Source organism: Ovis canadensis, chromosome 4 (genome assembly GCF_042477335.2).
Source record: "Ovis canadensis isolate MfBH-ARS-UI-01 breed Bighorn chromosome 4, ARS-UI_OviCan_v2, whole genome shotgun sequence".
Taxonomy (NCBI): domain Eukaryota; kingdom Metazoa; phylum Chordata; class Mammalia; order Artiodactyla; family Bovidae; genus Ovis; species Ovis canadensis.
The window spans coordinates 103,883,658-103,900,362 of NC_091248.1; the positions used below are offsets into that span (position 1 = coordinate 103,883,658).

General features: G+C 39.6%; 1 non-coding gene across 1 annotated transcript; it reads left to right on the forward strand.

Annotated features, from left to right (window-relative positions):
- The first annotated feature begins 16,178 nt into the window (after positions 1-16,178).
- LOC138439875 (U6 spliceosomal RNA) lies at positions 16,179-16,284 on the forward strand. Its single transcript, XR_011256821.1, has one exon. It is a non-coding gene; the product is annotated as a U6 spliceosomal RNA (small nuclear RNA).
- The last annotated feature ends 421 nt before the right edge of the window (positions 16,285-16,705 follow it).

Sequence of the window (16,705 nt, forward strand, 5' to 3'; positions counted from 1 at the left end):
CCTATTTACCTTTAAGCCTAAAGAATTCTCCTTTTTCAACATCTAATTCTAACCATTTTTGGCATTAATAGCCCTTGAATAAAAAATATCTTACATAAAATAAAGGGCCCCATTCTAATATTAACTTTACCATTCCTTATTCATCTCAATTAAGGATTCATTTATCACTTGTGCTACATTTTATGTGATCCTAAGATTCCATTAAACCTTTTAAAATTACCAGGCTTGTCATATCTCTTTATATCAAAGAGATCTAGGTCAAGACAAGACATAGGAGGGTTCTGGGCTCACCTCTTTCCACAGTACACCAAATCCACAACTAAATATGAAACAACTTCCTCTGAATTAAACCTAACAACTGAGGGGCTGCTTTGCATCAACTGAATGAGAGAACTAAGTCCCATGTGGAAGTAAGTTGGGGAGACTAAGACACGTCACCCAGTAAACCCCACCAAGGGCAGAGTGATGCCCAACAAGAAGGGAATTCAACCCCCAGAGCTTCTCCCTGAGGAGTACAGGGTTTGACACCCCCCACCTGCATGGGGAATCCCAAGTTTTAAGGCCTGCCCCTGACAGACATCTTGAAGCATCTATCTTTGAAAATCCCCTTGATTCAGTCCACGAGACCCACAAGGTTTAGACCATTTTAACCAGTCTAAAGGGCTCCAGCTCTCTGACTCAGCTGCTGCAGGGCTCAACTCAAAGGCAGTGGATGAAGTCCCAAATTTTTGTGAATGAAACTCATTTGCTTACCTTGAAGCTGTTGGCAGGAGGGGCAGGTATCTAATTCAGCTCGTATCTGGGACCTGATGGCTGGTGGTACCATCCCCTGAGCCTGTCCTAGCCCCAGACATCATCTTTAAAAGAAAAAAAAATAACTCTTTTCTTTTTTCTTTTGTCCCCTCCTTCCCACCCTTTTCCTTGCACATGTCATCTATACACTCTCCCTGTCCACAGCTCCTGCTGGCAGGCGGCGTCTTGCTGAGTTTTCCTTGGGCACCATTGTTTTCTCTCCCCTTCCTGGCAGCTCAGGTCTGTAGCCTCCGTCTGGCCTCAACCTGGCTGATGCATCCCATCTTCATACTCCCCCTCTGTGTGTTCCTGATCACCAGTATCTCCTAGAGGGGAGGTTTTAAGTATATCTTCTGCCCTGGTTTTTGCCACTGACACCCAGAAGACACCTCTAGATCTGACTCTGGTGGCCTGTGGGGCTTAAGCTCGGGGTACCACAGGACTGTATACATTTGCATGTTTTCAAAACTGCTACCTGAGGGTCAGGCTGCCAATCTGCCTGAATGTCCCTCTTGCCAAAGGTCCTGGGACACAGGATGATTCTGGGAAAACCCTCAACTACAGACAGCTACTAAAAATCGGCTGCTTGAACAATTGCAAAAGTTTGAGAGGGCCAGGACAGGGTTGAAGGATAAGGCTCATCTCCTACATGGGGCCCCTTCTTCAAGATGGGGAGAGGGGCTGTCTATCTAATGCGTGGACACCAACACGGAGTCAAGCAAAACAGAAATAGAAGACTATGTTCCAAACAAAAGAAAATATTTGAACTTCAGAGGGAAAAGTCCAATGAAATGGAGCTAAGTAATTTAACTTTATATCAATTTTCTTAAATTTACCCTCATAGTCTGTGGATCTCTGATGTCCTGAATGCTTAAGAATCAGATTTATCTATTTTTAAAAATATTCTCCAGGAATATATCTCATCCCTTTCTAGAATGATCAAACAAACAAATCTTTCCCTACATGGATTTCGACAGACATTGATCCAAAAAGCATTAAAGCACTCATGTTTGTCCTTCACTAGAATGACCATAAACTTTGTCATCCAAACTGGGAAACTCCAGAGAGTTAAAAGAGATGTTACTGTAACCATACAAAAAGGTAGCCATTGACTAGGACAGAGTCAGGGAAACCTGGTGTTTTAGCTAGCCTGACACTCAAATTTTTAGCTATACTGTACAAAAATAAAATAAATAGTGAAGGAGCTACAACAATTATGGGTAAGGAGTGGAGATATTGGAGGTTTGTGTTTTGCTTTTACAGTTCCCGTAAATCCTCATTCTTACTTTGATGTGCACCATTGCTACAGAACAATGCTGGCACTGTCTGAAAATGGTTGACCTTGGTCATAAACCTCTGTAGGGGGCTAATTCCTTAGTGTGAAGTCACTCAGTCGTGTACAACTCTGTGCGGCCCCATAGACTGTAGCCTACCAGGCTCCTCCATCCATGGGATTTTCCAGGCAAGAGTACTGGAGTGGGTTGCCGTTTCTTTCTCCAGGGGATCTTCCCAACCCAGGGATTGAACCCAGGCCTCCCGCATTGTAGGCAGACACTTTACTATCAGAGCCACCAGGGAGTCATAAACCTCTGTACTGGACTAATTCCTTAAGCTACATTCTAACTTTCTTTTTCTCCAGCTTTCTGACTTCATTTCTCACCACCCCAACCCTCTATTCTTGAGCTTGCCTCATTCTTTGGACTTGCTGTTTGTAGTACTGCTTTTCCACTACAAACTTGGTCTCCTTTCAGCTGTGATTTGGATTCTCCCCACACTACACTAGGTTCAATTCCAACATGAGACAACATAAAACACTAAAATTACATACCCAATTTTTCCATCACTCTTTTATCATGGAAAGAGATATGGGAGCCAGAAATTCATTCATTTTCAATAACTTTGAGTGCCATAATTCTGGATCAAAATTTAATCTTCTCTCAGAATATGACCAAAGCCAAGTGTATGCTGAATATTAACATATTTTTATCATTTCCAATTTAATAATCTCAACAGAAAACAGATGCAAATAGATCATTTTATAAGCAGTCATCAAACTCATGGAGCTGACATTGGGTGATACTTTAGAAAACAAGTGATTAAACCTTCTTCCATTATTATCTAAATAGCTCTATAAATAAATGTGTCATTTGCAGTCTGAAAGAGTTGATTGGCAAAGCTGAGTGACATCCAAGTTTATTTAAATCAGGGCTTCCAGTTTTGGAGTTTTCTTGTAAAAAATTCATTTCTGACTACTCTTCCCATTGGCTTAGTGCCAGTGGGAATGCAAAGAAGTTTAGTGTGTATCTTTGTGTTTTAATGCATCTGGGAGACATACTACACATTAAGATGACAGATGGGAAGAACCACCATTGACTTTGGGCAATTCAGAGGTTTCCAAGAACCCATTAATTTTGTGTTCCAGCAGTTTAGGCACTAGTTTGAAAATAATAAATTAACTGTGTTAATGTAGCGAAAAAACTTTGCTTTTATATAATGAGGAAAAACACAAATAATATACATCATCTTATTAACATCCAACGTAGTGGTTAGTCCTTTTTTATTCCATAAAAGTTTATAAATTATGATACCTCCACTCTGAAGTGGAAATTTGTGACATGTGGGAATTCTAGAGGACACTTCTGAGGCTGAAATTGTTCCAGTTTTCATCATGATATAATGTTTCTGAAATCTGAGAGAAAGAAAATAATGGTTTTTTTGTGTGTTAAATGCCTGCTCCGTAGATTCAGACAACTGCTTGCAGGACCATTCGTCATTTGGGGTGGGTTAAATATAGTAGACAATCAGGGAACGGTGAATAGGGTGGGAGATCTTGTGCTTAGTCACCCAAGTTGTCCGACTCTTTGTGACTCCAGGGACCACAGCCTGCCAGGCTCCTCTGTCCATGGGGATTCTCCAAGCAAGAATACTGGAGTGGGTTGCCATGCCCCCCTCCAGAGGATCTTCCCAACCCAGGGATCAAACCCAGGTCTCCGCATTACAGGCAGATTCTTTACCCTCTGAGCCACAAGAGAAGCACAGGAACACTGGAGTCAGTAGCCTATCCCTTCTCCAGGGGATCTTCTTGACCCAGAAACCGAACTGGGGTCTTCTGCATTACTGGTGGAGTCTTTACCAGCAGAGCTACCAACTGCATTTTAATATAATTTTTATTTTCCTAGTATTTATTTATTTGACTCCTTTGAGTACTAGTTGCAGCACATGGGATTTCATTTTGTCATGCCGGGTCTTTCATTACAGTGCACAGACTGTCTAGCTGTGACACGTGGGCTTCAGTAGTCGTGGCACATCGGCTTAGCTTCCCCGTGGCATGTGTGATCCGAGTTCCCTGACCAGGGATCGAACCCACATCCCCTACATTGCAAGGCAGATTCTTAACCACTGGACCACCAAGGAAGTCCCTAATGTAATTTTTAGAGGTTAATTTCCACTTACAGTTATTACAAATATCAGTTGTATTCCCTGTTTTACACAATACACCCTTGTAGCTTACCTTACATCCAACAGTTTGGACCTCCCACTTCCTCCCCCTGTATTGCACCTTCCTCACCCCCTGGTAACCACTGGCCTGTTTCTGCATCTGTTAGTCTGCTGCAATTCTGTTATATTCACTAGTGTTTTTTGTATTTTGGGGATTCCACATATAAGTGACATCAGACAGTGAAAAGTGAAAGTTAGTCACTCAGTCATATCTGACTCTTTTTGAGCCCTGCCGGGCTTCTCTGTCCATGGAATTTTCCAGGCAAGAGTACTGGAGTGGGTTGCCAATTCCTTCTCCCAGGGATCTTCCTGACCGAGCGATTGAACCCAGGTCTCCTGCATTGCAGGCAGATTCTTTATCATTAGAGCCACCAAGGAAGCTCTATCATATAATATTTATCTTTGACTTATTTTGCTTATGATATGATAGCATAAAATATTTAATATAAACAATGCCTTGTATAAATAATCAGTAACTTCTCAAATATCATTCATTTCATTCTCAAAAATATATTTATTTTAAAATCCATAGTTATATGAACTTATTATTGAGGAATCTGATCTGTGGGTTTTAAATGTTTTACTTTAAATCTGAATCATACCCCATAGACAAATGAATGTTTCATATTGTTTATACTGAATACATATTAAACCTCATTTCAGAAATCTGAAAAAAGTCAATTACACCTAACAAAAGGAAAATATTTATCAGTGATGCTTACTGAAATTTTACCATATAATTTCTTGCTTTGAGATGAAAAGACTCAAAATTACCAGATAAGCATTTACTTTTTTTTTTCTCCAAAACAAAGCTTGTGAAGAAATCAAGTACACAAAGAGCTCTCATGAACCATGTTCAACTCTAGGCTCCCTAGAGGGACAGATGTAAAGAATGAAAGACTCCAGTTCACCTCTGAGGAGAAAATCGGAGGTTAACGCTGATTAGGCAGCAACAGGACATTTCAAAATAAAAGTGCCAGTGTTCAGCTCCCTGGGAATCTCAACCAACATCCAAACTTAGACAGTCTGTCCATATTATTTAAGAATGTGTGTTCTCATACACAACAAAATCAAATATAATTTGTGTTATTTCTCCGTGTGTGTGTGATCTTAGAAAAAGAAAAATTATAAAAAGTGAAATGATCGGAGAGTTCTCTGAGACCTCCCAAGAAGGTTGGTCAAAAGGATAATGAGAGGAAAACAAAAACCAACTTCAGTTTGTGTAGGGCAAAAGCAAAGAAATGTTTGACTCTTTTCAACAATTGTGGTCATCTGCTCAAAATCTAAAGGGAAGCCTCACTTGGATTATGCCTTTAGACATACCTTGACTAGAAGGCTTCTCTAATGCCTGAGTGCCCTCAGTCAAGACTGCTCATTGAATTTGGTTAAAGCAGAGCACAGCCATAATTTCAAAACTATTAAGTTCCAGTGATCAAAAACCTAGATGGTGCTCTGGTAATAGTTAAACCTCCTTTCCAAAAGTGCATGCTCTTTGATAAAATGTCGATAGAAGCAACCAGAAATGAAAATGACTTCAATTTCCATGCACTCATTCTACCATTTGTTACCATTTCACTCCTACCTCTAGTCCAGGCCATCATTATCACTCATCTAGGCAAGTTATACGCTTCAATAAATCTTTTTACTGAGGCTTTACTTATCCTGTTGTTTCTCTTTCCATTCTCCACAAATATTAAGAAGTGCATCAAATCATATCACTTCTCTGTTTAAAATACCCTAATGTCTTCCCGGTTAGATTTAGAACAAAATTCCAAGTCCTTGCCGTGGCTAGGAAGCTCTGCATAATCTGACCTCTATCTCTTTAACTTCATCCCTACATCTTTCTCTAGTTTGCTCTTCTATCTACAGTTTGTTTTTTTTTTTAAGATTACTTATGTGAACCATTCTTAAAGTCTTCATTGAATTCATTACTATATTGCTTCTGTTTTGGTTTTTTGGCTGTGAGGTGTGTGTGATCTTAGCTCCCCAACCAGGGACTGAACCCACAACCCCTACACTGGAAGGTGACGTCTTAACCCCTGAACAACCGGGGAAGTCCCTCTACATTGGTCTTGATGCTGACCCAGTGTTCTCATGACAGAACATTTGCCCTTGCCAATCTCTCTGCCTACACGCTTATCCCCCAAAGGTCCACTTGCCTCACTTCATTTAGGTATCTTCAATACCACCTTCTCCCAGAGAAGGGAGCGCTTCTCTGACCAAGTGCTCTGAAAACCTTTAAATTTTCAATTCTTTACATGATTCCCTGTTCAAATCAGACAACATTTTGGGGACTGTTTCTTCATGAATTCAGTTCAGTTCAGTTGCTCAGTTGTGTCACTCTTTGTGACCCCATGGACTGCAGGATGCCATGTTTCCCTGTCCATCACCAAATCCAGAGCTTACTCAAACTCTTGTCCATCAAGTCAGTGATGCCATCCAACCATCTCATCCTCTGTTGTCCCCTTCTCCTCCTGCCTTCAATCTATCTCAGCATCAGGGTCTTTTCAAATGAGTTGGTTCTTTGCGTCAGATGGCCAAAGTATTGGAGCTTCAGCTTCAGCATGAGTCCTTCCAATGAACATCCTAAAGGAAATCAGTCCAAGGGAGTCTCAAGAGTCTTCTGCAACACGACAGTTCAAAAGCATCAATTCTTCAGCACTCAGTGTTCTTTAGAGTCCAACTCTCACATCCATACATACACTCGAAAAACCATAGCCTTGACTAGATGGACCTTTGTGGACAAAGTAATATCTCTACTTTTTAATATGCTGTCTAGGTTGGTCATAACTTTCCTTCCAAGGACTAAAGGTCTTTTAATTTCATGGCTGCAGTCACCATCTGCAGTGATTTTGGAGCCCCCAAAATAAAGTCAGCCACTGTTTCCACTGTTTCCCCATCTATTTCCCATGAAGTGATGGGACCAGATGCCATGATCTTCACTTTCTGAATGTTGAGCTTTACGCCAACCTTTTCACTCTCCTCTTTTACTTTCATCAAGAGGCTCTTTAGTTCTTCACTTTCTGCAATAACGGTGCTGTCATCTGCATATCTGAAGTTATTGATATTTCTCCCAGCAATCTTGAGTCCAGCTTGTGCTTCTTCTAGCCCAGCGTTTCTCATGATGTACTCTGCATAGAAGTTAAATAAGCAGGGTGACAATTTACAGCCTTGACGTACTCCTTTTCCTATTTGGAACCAGTTTGTTTTTCCATGTCCAGTTCTAACTGTTGCTTCCTGGCCTACATGCAGGTTTCTCAAGAGGCAGGTCAGGTGGTCTGGTATTCCTATCTCTTTCAGAATTTTCCACAGTTTATTGTGATCCACACAGTCAAAGGCTTTGGCATAGTCAATAAAACAGAAATAGATGTTTTTCTGGAACTCTCTTGCTTTTTCCATGATCCAGCGGATGTTGGCAATTTGATCTCTGGTTCCTCTGCCTTTTCTAAAACCAGCTTGAACATCAGGAAGTTCACAGTTCACGTATTGCTGAAGCCTGGCTTGGAGAATTTTAAGTATTACTTTACTAGCGTGTGAGATGAGTACAATTGTGTGGTAGTTTGAGCATTCTTTGGCATTGCCTTTCTTTGGGATTGGAATGAAAACTGACTTTCCAGTCCTGTGGTCACTGCTGAGTTTTCCAAATTTGCTGGCATATTGAGTGCAGCACTTTCACAGCATCATCTTTCTGGATTTGAAATAGCTCAACTGGAATTCCATCACCTCCAATAGCTTTGTTCATAGTGATGCTTCCTAAGGTAGATGTATTTAAATCAAGGTTCTGCTGAGGATACTTCCAAACCACCCATATGGCCATTGGCAGATCTTAGGTCTTCATTGGCCATTGACTGGAGATGTTAGTTCCTTATCACATGACCCTTGCCACAAGGCACTTCACAACACAGCAGCTGCTTTCCTTCAGAGTCAACCCATGAGGCAGGAAGAAAGGAATGGAAAATGGCAGCTACCTTTTCTTTGTAACCTAATCTTGAAAGCGATATCATATCACTTTTGCCGTATTCTATTGTTTAGAAATGAGTCACTAGGTCCAGCCCACACTCAAACAATCAAGAGAGAATCATGATTCATCAGAGGCAAGCCTAAATGCTGTCTGCCACACTTGTGTATCAGATGGAAATTATATTCCCTTCCATGCAAAATGGTTGGTTATAAAAGCACAATATAAATATATTGTCAATAACTTATATGTATATACAGTTGGTCCTTGGTGTCCACCGTTTCCACATCTTTCAGTTCAACCAAATATACATCAATAATATTCAGGAAAAAAAACATCGAGAAAGTTCCAAAAAAGCAAAACTTGAATTTGCTGCATGCTCAGCAACTATTTACATAGCATTTACATTGTATTTACAATTATTTACATAGCATTTACATTGCATTATGTATTATAAGTAGTCTAGAGATGATAAAATTATGTAGGAGGATGTGCATGGATTATACAGAGACAATGTGCCATTTTCTATAAGGAACTTGAGCATCTGTTGATTATAACATCTCTAGGGGTCCAAGGATCAATCTTTTGGGGATGCTGAGGAATGGCTGTAAGTTATTTCAAGTCCTTGTTGTAAAGACTTACACTAAATGAATAAGGGCAACACAAAAACTTTCTTGCAGATGCAAAAGATTTAAAGGGAACTTCTCACTGCACAGAAATTACTGTTAGAGTTATGACCAGAATTTGAAAGATAAAACGCCATTCTGTACTTTACCCACTTGTTTGTGCTTTGATTTTTTTTTACCCATAAGAAATGCAAGTAGTAGTTTTTAATGCCTTCTCCAACAAAATTCTAGATGCCAAGTACAATTATTCTAAATATTTAGAATCCTCGTAGGAAAATAAATATACTTCCAGCATTAAAAATATAATGAGCTTAGCCACAAATTTTTAAGTCACAAAGTTAAAATAATCATAAGGCTTCAGAGCATATATAAGATCTGAAATACTTGCTTGGAAATTAAACTAACTTCAGGAAATTAAACTATCATATATTTTCATAGAGAAAAGTAGTTTATAGATGTTATTTTCAAGAAATGGCATTTCATTCCACTGAAATGGTAAATATTAAATAACTCAGACATTCTAGAAATAAAGGCACAGACAAGTTATTTTCTAAAAGTGTCTGTAAGACTTAAGGGCCCAGAACTTAAAAGGTCCACAAGGGAATAAAGGAAAGATCTTAAATCTAGGACACTTTTTTATTCACAATCCACTACATTTTTCACTTTATAGCACAAAACATTTCAATAAATATGTGGCAGCATATAGTGTGTAAAATATACCATGCAGAAAAAGTGATTAATAATTTAAAAAAAGACAAGAATACTCTAACTAGAAACTCAAAATCTAGTCAAAAAGATAAGGCATAACCACATAAAATGGTAACTTAACCATAATGCCAAATGTCCACTTGCTCATTCTGCCCTTCAAGATCTGTATGAGATTAGCTTGAACCTCAAGCTGCTCGTTCAGTGGGAAGACAATTGTCTTCCTCGGAATTTCTGAAAGTCCCCCGCCATTTCTCGAAGCCCTCTGGCTCTGATTTCTCCCTTCTTAATCCTCCATCTTCTTTCCAGCTTCTGGTGCTTAGGTGATCCTTCATCCTCACTGCTCCTCTTTAACCTCAGTGCAGCCCTCCACTGATTTAATTTGTTTCCCATGAAAACCACTCACATCAGGCTTTTGTGTGTGTAACAGCCATAACAGTATTTGAGAAAAAAAAAAAAAAAAAGAGTTGATATCACAAGCATACAAATGCCTAAAACGTGTCTTAGACATATGCTAGGGAGGAGAAGGGGACGACAGAGGATGAGCTGGCTGGATGGCATCACGGACTCGATGGACGTGAGTCTGAGTGAACTCCGGGAGTTGGTGATGGACAGGGAGGCCTGGCGTGCTGCGGTTCATGAGGTCGCAAAGAGTCGGACACGACTGAGCGACTGACCTGAACTGAGGCCATTTCCTCCAGTCGCCAGCCTCCCCCGAGATGTGTGGTTCTGTTCCTCTCTTCCGTCTCCCCACCTCCAATCTTGTTTCAGTTTTGTTTCCTCTTTGTGCCTCAGTGACCTTTATTCTCCTTGGCTTATGTTCTCTCTCCAAGCGGAATCAAAGTTTTCCTTAACAAGAAACAGTCTTCTCCCCAGGAGAAAGTCGGGCGCCAGTTGTTTCTGAAAGACAACTTCTTTTGCCCTTTCGCCCCATGTTACGTACTGAGCACACACAAGGTCAATCCTTTTCGTACAATTGCTTATGGTCATTTTCTAATTTAAGATTCGCTTTCTTCAGCTCTTTGTCTAAATTAGTACTTAATTTTTAGTTGTCAGCATGTGTAGGGGTCACTTAGACTGCTTCTTTAAAATGTAAATTCTTGATCCTCACCCTGAATCCTGAATCTGGAGCTATGAGGTGGGTCTCAGGGATTGTGAAAGTGAAAAATTGAAAGTGAAGTCACTTAGTCATGTCCGAGTCTTTGCGACCCCGTGGACTGTAGCCCACCAGGCTCCCCTGTCCCTGGGATTCTCCAGGCAAGAGTACTGGAGTGGGTTGCCATTTCCTTCTCCAGGGAATCTTCCTGATCCAGGGATCGAACTCAGGTCTCCCACATTGCAGGAAGATGCTTTAACCTCTGAGCCACCAGGGACTATGACTACTGCCTGAAAGGGATTCTGACAGCAGTGGTCCAAAGGACACAATTTTTAAGAAACACTGACCTTTCCATTGACAAAAACAGTAAATAACATTGATTTAGTTCTCAGCTCCAAAGAGTACCAGGGACACTGTATCCTCAGATTGAAAGTAATTCATAGCCATTTCTTCCAAAAGTTTACAATCTTTAAAATTGTAAGACAGGTGAAAAGTTTGGAAATTTTTTATTGAAGCTTGGGGCAGGGGGAGCTGGAAAAAATAAACTTAAGTATAAATACATATACAGAAATGAAAGGCCCTATAGGCAGAGATTTTTATTTGTATTTCATTTATGGAATTTTGGGGAGTTTCCCAAGTGGCTCAGTGGGTAAAGAATCTGCCTGCAATGCAGCAGACTCAGGAGATGCTGGTTCAGTCTCTGGGTTCAGAAAATCCCCTGGAGGAGGGCATGGCAACCCTCTACGGTATTCTTGCCCAGAGAATCCCATGGATAGAGGAGCCTGTTGGGCTACAGTCCATAGGATCGCAAAGAGTCAGACGTGACTGACGTGTCTGAGCACACGTGCACTGATGAGTTGCTAGCACCTGGACAAGTGCCTGGACTATGGTATTTCTTAATCCTTATAAGAAATACTATAGCAATCAGTTATAGACACAAAAAGGAAAGTTATGAGGTTGCTTCAACATAATTTTTGAGATATTCAGGAGCCAAAGAAAATAATTGCTAAAATCTAAAATGTGGAAAACCAAGTAGCAAGATATTAAAAAATTATTCTGTCCTCTTAATATGTTAGAGAAAAGGCTAAATTCAAATTAAAGGAACATTCCCACTGATTCCTCTATAGGATATCATCACATTCACATGAAAATAATCTCCTTATTACTGGCAGAAACAAATTACTGAAATGTACCTGAGAAAATTGAATTTCAAGCTAGAGAAGACTCTTCTGGGAAAACTGAGTTTTAAGTTAGTTTGTATTCTTTGTCAAGATCTGATGTCATCCTTCACAGGCAACTTTCCAGGGGCCAAAGTTATCCCATTCTCTCCTCCCCTCATGAAATTTTTAAAGTGTGTGTTAGAGCAGAAGTCTTATAAAAATGTCTGTCTCTTAAGAAAGTAAAAACCTGTCTACTATGGAGATAGCCATCTCACTTTATGGGAAAAATATCTAATTCCAACATCACCCTCTGTTCAGAAATTAAATTATGAAACAAACATTTGGCAATCTGAAATGTTTCTCCACTAGTAACAACACTGTAGACATTTGGTCGAATAAATGTAACCATTTAGACTTATCAGCTAACCACAAAAACAGGACTCTATTATACAAATACCCTGGAAGAAAACCACATCACATATGTAGCTGATTTCTACATTTTTATTGTGCTGTATGTATTGTAAATGAATGTATTTTGCTTCAGTCTTTACTCCTTTGACCTTTTAGAGTCTTAATGAGACTCCAAAAGCAACAATCAAAGCACAGTGTTCCATTTTGGAAGCATTCAGAAAGCAATGCACTTTGGCTAAATATAGTTGTAGCATTCAGAATTTAAAAACACATCCAGCCATCTTTCTAGGAGACACATAGTCATTCATTTTCTATTTAAGTAAATTGGTCAAATAATAGTTGCTTCTTCTTAGCTCACTCATGCTAAAAAATAAAAAGTTGGGTTGGAGGGAAGAGGGGAGACAATAACAAAACCTGACCCATGTAAGGCTCTTAATGACAGCAACTCAGGCATATTCATTTTGTAGGACACTAAACAATGGAAACTTTTGTGCTCATTTTAAACTATTCTGGCTCAGAAAACACAAATTACAATTAAAATTGAGGCCACAAAATTATAAGCTGAAGACATTAAGAATTGCTCATGTTGAAATATTGTCTGCTTTATCAAGAATTATATTTGGCAATTGAAAATAATTGAAAGTTAGGGGGACAAAATTCAAAGTAGTAGTTTATCTCCTAAATGATAACTTGGGAAATATCATATCTTTAAGCATTCAAAAGTTTATTCATTTAAGCAGTAGCCCAGATTTTAAGATGTGTTTAGCTTATGGTACTTAGTCAGAAATTTTTTCTGGGTAACATAATTTAAAAGAGCTCACCAAGCACTGGAAAGTCAGCTCTTCAGCTTCACACAGTTAAATTACTTTCTGGGTGTGAAAAACTGCTAGATTAGAGAGACAAGATGCATTGGAAAGTTTAAGCACCACTCAATTGCAGTCTAGCATTCTTCACTGGAAATCTAGATTTTAAAAAAGCAGCTATTTTTGTTGTTGTTGTTGTTTAATTTTCTTTATTTTGGCAACAACACAACATGATATCCTGCCTCTTAGCAAATTTATGAAAGTGTTGTTATTGTTGTTTGGTTGCTAAATCATGTCCAACTCTTTCATGACCTCATGGACAGTAGCCCTCCAGGTTCTCCTATCCATGGGATTTCCCAGGCAAGTATGCTGGAGTGGGTTGAAACGGCAACGTTTCCTTCTCCAGGAGATCTTCCCAAACCAGGGATTGAAACTGTGTCTCCTGCATTGCAGACAGACTCTTTGCCTCTGAGCCACCAGGGAAGCTCTTTTGAATGTATAATACAGCATTGTTGACTATAGACGCAACGTTGTACCCCAGAGCTCCAGAACTTATCCATCTTGCGTTGCTGAAACTTTTTTGCAGTAACTCCCCGTTTCCTCCTCCCTCCAGTCCCACCATTCTACTCTTTGGTTCTATGAATTTGACTTACTTTATTTTAAAATTTGTGTATTTTTAATTGGAAGATAGTTGCTTTAAAATATTGTGTTGGTTTCTGGTTTACTTTATGCAAGTGGATTTATGCAGTATTTGTCTTTCTGTGATTGGCTTATTTCACTTAGCAAAGGCTTCCCTGGTGGTTCAGATGGTAAAGCGTCTGCCTACAATGCGGGAGACCTGGGTTTGATCCCTGGGTTGGGAAGATACACTGGAGAAGGAAATGGCAGCCCACTCCCAGTACTCTTGCCTGGAAAATCCATGGATTATAGCGTGGTAGGCTACAGCCCATGGGGTCACGAAGAGTCGGACATGACTGAGCTACTTCACTTTCTCTTTCATGTCCTCAAGATTCATCCATGTGGTTGCATATTGCAGAATTTCCTTCTTTCTTAAGGCCAAATCATACTTGATGGTATGCTTGTACCACATTTTCTTAAATAAATAAAAATCAGTTATCTTACAATTTACAAAATTGTAAATGAAGGGAAAAGCCAGCCTGGCTTCTGAGACAGTAAAGTTATCTGAGGGGGCCTCCATGTTGAGTCATGTTTTCCAATAGCACAGAACCCAGTGTGAAAAGAGGGGAGTTAAAGGAAAGGGATTAGGAAAGCCATTCTTCCATCCTCCTGCCCACATGCATCTATCCTGAACCGCGGGGTATTGTCTCTGGCTGGTCAGGTTCTGCTGGGGGAGAAAGCTCAAGGAAGGAAAGAAAAGGAGTGTGGAAAGGAAGGAAGCAGGAGGGAACATGAAACTCACCCAGATCCACTTATTTTGTCACATAACTTTGTTGGCATAAGATTAAATTCCCTAGGGACTTCCCTGTTGGTCCACTGGTTAAGATTTTGCCTTCCATTGAAAGGGGTGCAGGTTCAACCCCTGGTCAGGGAGCTGAGATCCCACATGCCTTGCAGCCAAAAATCAAAAGGGAAACCAGAAGCAATATTGTAACAAATTCAATTAAGACCATAAAAATAGTCCACAACAAAAAAAAAATCTTAAAAAAAAAAAAGATTAAAGCCCTTTACCAATCTCCTCTACCCTTCCCCCAACAAATATGAAGCATTTCTCAACTGTATAAATGTCTACTGGATCACAGGTAAATCTAAAATTATATCTGTACTCTGAAATTAAAAAAAAAAAAGTTGAACATCATTGTGCATTAGGTGCAAAAAGTGAAAAAGTCAACATCAAACCTGGGTCAGGGGTGTCTTCCAAAAGCCATGCCCTTGCCACAGCCAAAAGCTCCTGGTAGGTAACAACAGGGGGAGCGCTGGGTGAGGAGAGCCCACAAACAGAGTCTAAACAAAACAAGCTAAAACCTCACCAACAGCTTACAAATATTTAAGGGCTTCCTGAATTAGTGAATGAAAGCTACATTAGGGCCAATTCTAGATGGCACCCCACTGGAAAATCCCATGGACAGAGAAGCCTGGTGGGCTACAGTCCATAGGGTCAGAAAGAGTCAGAAGCAACTGAGCACTCACGTATGCAGGCAGGCACTTAGTCCATAACAAGTGTGAGGATCAGATTGTAGCTGCAGGAATGTTTGTACATCAGAGCTGAAATGGAATTCTGTGATGTCTTCTGGCACAGCAGCTTTCTTTCAAGAGATGTTCTAATTTCAAGCCATCGTTCTAGAAGTCAGCAAATTGTAAGCCTGAATACACAGAAACTGCACCAAAGAATATTGATGAAATCTTTCCCTATCCTCCCAAACCACAAATCTTGACTGTAGCTATCAAGAAAATGTTTTGCTTGCAAACATTTAGAAATAATTGTGAGAGTTCAACACAAAACTTGGATGAGGTAAGTAGCATTGTTCAGCATATAAATGTTTGCACAAGCCAAAAGAATGCGTTCAGAAGAACGCAGAACAGGGTGTGTTTGGGGAGGCTGTCTGAGGCCATAAACTGAAAAAATTGGGGGCAGATGTGGTCACCTTTAGACAACAGATCACAGAAATTAAGAGCAAGGGCTGTGTGGGCAAGCTAACCCAGAGCTGTATCTTTCACCCACATCTTACTGGTTGTGAGACCATGTGTAGTTAATTATACTACCATTTCTGAATTTTAGTCTTACTGTCTTTAAAATGAAAATAAGACGTTTTCTTTTTGAAGTAAGCTGGAAATGCATTGTGCATGACTTAGCGTAGTGTCTGGCATATAGTAAGAACTCAACCTAGATTTGAGTTATTTTTCAGTTGTTTCCTTTTTAACTAGATAAATTGGGAGATACAGCAATGGTCATTTTGGATCAAATAATCTACCCCTGTATTCTATCCCTGTGTGTAGAATCAGAAGGTATTGTAGTCACTTTCCATGTGTCAATACTCTGAGAGGGAAAAGTATAGAATGGCTCAAAGCCCTTAGTTTTACAATCATCATCAAGTGAATCTCGCTTGTCTTTCAGAGTCACCATCTCTATACTTTTTATTCCTTTCTGTGTTTTCATTAAAATGTGTGTCAGTGCTCACTGAAGCAGTGCATATTCTAATATTGAACAATACAGAAAAGATTAGCATGATCCCTACTCAATGATGTCATACAGATTCAGGAAACATTCCATATTTTATGAAAAGAGTTCTGGATGTGGATGGTGTTGAGAGTTACACAACAATATGAATATGTTTAATACCACTTAAGTGCTCATTTAAAATTGGTTAACATTATAAATTTTATGTTCTATGGATTTTACAGTGATTCAGGAATTTGAAAAAATATATTTTTACTGCTTCATTAAGAGGGCATCAAGCTCTTAAAATACTGGTCCTTTGTCAATGGTTTCATATATTTGAATGGGCATGGAATAGCTCAGTTGCTAGTTCACTGTTACTCATCAGTGCAGAGACAAACACAGCATTAAAATTCTGAATATGGCCATCTGAAGAGACTGACTAGAGCAAGCTGGATTTTGTTTATTTATATATGCCTACTGCATAGCAGTTCAGAAGAATAATCATTTGTATAATCACCTGTTATCACTGAATGTTCCA